The sequence below is a fragment of the Hordeum vulgare genome, chromosome 2H (genome assembly GCF_904849725.1).
Source record: "Hordeum vulgare subsp. vulgare chromosome 2H, MorexV3_pseudomolecules_assembly, whole genome shotgun sequence".
Classification (NCBI taxonomy): Eukaryota; Viridiplantae; Streptophyta; class Magnoliopsida; order Poales; family Poaceae; genus Hordeum; species Hordeum vulgare.
In genome coordinates this window covers 92,911,568-92,916,288 of record NC_058519.1, presented here as the reverse complement: position 1 = coordinate 92,916,288, position 4,721 = coordinate 92,911,568, and the positions used below count along the sequence as shown (strand labels likewise).

General features: G+C 53.3%; 1 pseudogene; it reads right to left on the bottom strand.

Annotated features, from left to right (window-relative positions):
• Nucleotides 1–425: 425 nt before the first annotated feature.
• LOC123425655 lies at nt 426–1,379 on the bottom strand (annotated as a pseudogene).
• Between the last annotated feature and the right edge of the window lie 3,342 nt (nt 1,380–4,721).

The following is a 4,721-nucleotide window of genomic DNA, read 5'->3' as shown; positions in this document are numbered from 1 at the left end:
CGGAGAAATCCATAAGTGTTGTAGTTTACTACAGAGCACAAGTTGAAGAAATCCAAGGGCCGGTCAATTAGATGACTCGGCATTATATGTGATAGGGCGGCTCTTTGACAATAGTCAATTTTTTGGAGCTGGCTTTAAAAACCCCAATCATTTAACACTGGTTATGATAAACCATGATAAAAAATCCAGCCATATCGGCTATCAAAGATTTATTTGCTCTTGCAGAAGTTTATGCTTTGACCCGGTTTGAAGACCGGCATGATATGTATGATGATATGTATGTATGATGCATGATGCAATGCAAGATGACGCATGTATATGACAAAATAGTACTGATATATGAAACTTGAATCTGACTTCAATGAAACTAGCTTGATAGCCACTGGTTTATCCTTGCTCTCTGTAAGCCGGCCCTCACTACCCAATTAATGTTTTAACCTGGAAGTCAGGGCCAAATGGATGACTTATCGAGAGTACATGGGGTTCGGAGTAGCAACATGCAGACATGCAGGTTTACCCAAGTTTGAGAGAAGGCGGCTTAATAGCCCATGGAATATCCTCGCTTTTTGTAAGCCGACACTCACGACCAATCGATGTTTTAACCTGGATAGTTCAGGGTCCAATTGGATTGACATATCGAGAGTACGCGGAATTCGGAGTAGCATCATGCAGACATGCAGGTTTGACCAAGAAGGCGGCTTAATGGCACATGGAGTATCCTCACTTTCTGTAAGCCGGACTCACGACCAATCGATGTTTTAACCCGGATAAGCTCAGCGTCCAATTGGATTGACTTATCATGAAACGGAGTACACGGGGTTCGGAGTAGCATCACGCAGACAGATAGGTTTAACCAAGAATTCTTGCCATTAAGCCGGTCACCCATGTTTGAACTGCGCATCGTGGCGACTCGTCCTCTTGGGCGACTTTAAAAATGCCCGCCAACGAAGCAGGGCACCCATGTTTGAACGGTGCATCGTGGCGACTCGTCCTCTTGGGCGATTTTAAAATGCCCGCCAATGAGGCAATAGCCCTCGGGGCCGGTTATCTTCCCTACAATGACGTGGGGTTATTGAATTATTCAGCGTGGTTGGATCTGGCAAATCTTGTCTGTGTAGCCCACGAGTCTTAAGTCGACTCAAGGAGGCGGCTTGAGAATCTTCATATTTTACCGTGGCATAAGCCGGTGGAGAAAGATGTTGGTACCCGCTCCCTTTCCGAGTTATAAAACCACTTTTTGTAACGAAGAATTCCCGTGCATAAAAATTATTCAGCACAAAGTAATTGTTCTTGAACAAATAACATGTACTAAAAAGTAGATAAGATGAATAGCACCTCATTTGTTTTTCACGGATGAACGTCACAAAATCTTCTGACATATTTTATAAAACCACGCAGCGGAGGCGGCGGCTCAGGTGCGTCTGTTGGACGGTTCGCACTAGCGTACACTGCATCGGCGGGTTGATGTAAACCGAACCATGGCGTTGTAAGCCAGCATGGATGACGAGTCGGTCGCGTCATTTGTAAGCCGACGCGGACGGCGAGTTGGCCGCGTCATTTGTAAACCGCGCGCGGACATCGAGTTGTCCGTGTCATTGTAAGCGAGCGCTGACGGTGAGTCGCCCATGTCGTTGTATACCGGCGCGGACGATGAGTCGCCCATGACATTTGTATGTCGACGCCGATAGTGAGTCGCCCGTGGCGAGCTTCGTCCTCACAATATGATGCCGCCTTTGTTATGAGTAATTGTCCTGCGTAGTAAAATATTACAAGCGAGAGTAATTGTTCTCAAAGGAATTTATAGCATATTGATAAAATAAATAGGAAATATAACACCTGATTTGTTAAGACCACATATGATCCATGTATGTCTGCTAGTATATCCAACTGATGAGGTGGCCAGTAGCATGTTGCATCTTCTCGTGTGAAATTAAATTTATAGATCAGCCGGGTCGCAGAGGCCTCTAGCCGGCGAACCGTGCCCGGTCAGCAGGGAAACTGATAATATATATATATGTTCCTTTCTGGCTCGAGAGTCTTTGTAGCATGGATAGGTCTTGGATTTGTTTGGCTTGATCTTGTTCATGGATTCCTACAGGAGAGTACGCATGCTCAAGAGTAACTGCAGTGAAGCGTTGCGGACTTCCAAAACACAAGTGTTCCACTCCCAACGAGTGCTGTGTGGCTTTGCTTAGAAACGTTACACGGAGTAATCCATGTATTGTGTCTTGAGGTTGAGATAATATGGCAAGATGACTGGACCCCTTCTCTGCCAACCATTCCACCTCTTTCATGAAAAATCATCAACCTTTACTCTGTAATGCTTTGCAAACATTATGAGTATTTCCTGTGTTTTATACATTTGCCGTGCTGCAGAGAAAACACCCAACACCCTTGTCAGAATGTAAGTACCCAATCACGACCTCCTGCTTGTCATTGATCCTATCCATATAGCAGTCTATTGAAAATAGACACGCAACAGCTGCTGGAGCTGCTTCAAGATCTGGAAACTTCTCAAATAGTGGATCAACTCTCAATGGCCTTTTTATACGACACTCCCGTTGTTGAAACTCAACAGCAAGCCCATTCGATGGGGTATTTTTGACGATGTTGGCCCGAGGCTCCGACGTCTGACGTTAGCAGTGTATTCAACGGCCGATAGCTTGTCGGCGGCTCGCGAGGTGGATGTAGCACCACGTAGCTACACGCGGGTTGAGAATAGAAGCGGCGGCTCAGAGCAGCATATTGGCTCGAGGTGGCGCGGTGGCTCAAAATGTAAACGGCGGAGGCGGCCGATAGGTTGAGGCAAACCGAGGCGAACGGAAGTGAGGGGATGGTGTGGCGTGGTGGTGCCTTAGAGCATCTCCAACAGCCGTCCTTCGCACCGCGTTTAAAAAATGCGTTTGCTGCGCGCGCTTCGGCTGGTTTAGCGCGGGGTTAGGCGCTGGCTCCAGCAGCCGCACTATAATGCAGCGCGCGCCGCTCCAGCAGTGCCTAAAAATGCAGCGCACACACACCATTTTTTAATAAATAGATTGCATTAAAATAAAAAGCATACAAAGTTATTTTACATAGATTGCAACTTGATAGGTAGTTCGAAAACATAGATAGATAATTCGGTGCTAGATAGTTCGAAAACATAAAAACTAATCCCAGTCGCTCCAATCATCTGCACCATCATCATCGTCGTTGGTGTCGTTAGAGGTTGACAGCCGGATGTCGAACCAACACTCGTCTTCTTCAGTGAAGAAGGAGCTCCCGCCTGCATTGACGATATCGGCCTGCGCACTCGCCAATGCCTTCCGCCGACGCCTGTCCAACCGCTCCTCGCGGCGCCGGCGCGTGTCCTCCTCGCGGCGCCTTGCCCAATAACCCCTGCTCGTAGGCGGCGTCCTCCGGGTGGTGCGGCGCCACTCCGCCATGACCCGCTCGTCCTCCTGGGCGACGAGGAGGCGGCGCTGCCGCGCAGTGTGCTTCACACGGTCTTGTGCGGAGTTTACACGAGGCGGCGGGGGCGACGTCTAACGCCTGCTGGAGCGTGTGGACGTCCTGGAAGTTCATTTGGCGGCGGCGCCTGCCTAGGTGCCACGCCGCCGCGTCGAACGCGCGGGTGACCTCGTGCGCCGTGTCCTATGTGCCGAGGCTAAGCCGGAGATCGCCAGAGCGTATCTCGACGTAGAACCCGCCGTTGGGGCGCTCGCGGACGCCGCGGTAGCCCGACGCAGAATGACGACGCGGCGGCATGGTGGCGCGTCGGGGGCGGGGCGCGAGAGGTAGAGGGAGAGAGAGAGAGAGAGTGGAGTGGTGGCGGCGTGAGGGAGCGGCAGAGCGCTGCGCTTTTATAGGCGCGCGGGAAGCGGCGCGGCAAAAATGACGCGCGAGCTGCCGCCTTTTCGCGCACAGTGCGCAAACGGTTACCGCGCGCGGTGTTTTTTCGCCGCCACTGGAGCACGTCATTTCATCCCGCGCGCGCTAAAAGGGCGGTTTACCGCGCGCGCCTTTTTGCGCGTCTGTTGAAGATGCTGTGAGGCCAAGGCAAGGACAACTCACATGCGGAGGCGACCGAAGACGCGATGACTTGAGGCGACAGAGGGCCGCGACAGGACCGGCTCGGACACCTTGGTGCTGAGGCTGAGGTAGCTGGTGGCGAGGCTGGTGATGCGAGCCATGGCAGAGGTGGCTTGGTCGAGGCAGAGCGGGACATCAGCGACGACAGCTCAGGCAGCCGAGGCGGCTGGGCGATTCAACGCGCGACGGCCCAAACGGCCAAGGTGGCCCACGGCGGCTCAGAGACGCATCCATGATGGCAACGTTATCAGCAACGTGCGACTTGAAGCGAGGCAGCCGAGGCGGCCGGGCGGCTCAACGCGCGACGACTTGACAGGTTAATGTGTGATGGCAGAGGCGAGGCCGGCTCGGAGGCTCGGAGTGGGTGCAACAAGGCGGCGGTGCTGACGGGCGATGGAGCCGATGGCGCGGTGGAGCGAGGTGCGGTGAAGCGGGTGGCTCAGGCGGAGCTGGGCGCGAAGGTGCGCGATGCGGCGGAGCGGGCGACTCAGGCGGAGCTGCGCGGCGCGGCAAAGCGGGCGGCTCAGGCGGAGCCATACGTGTAGGAGCGCGGAGCGGTGAAGTGGGCGGCTCACCTGCGCCACGCCTCGAGTCACCTCCGCCTCCAGTCGCAGCGGGCCTTGGTGGTAAGTTGGTGCCGTGCGGGCGAGGCG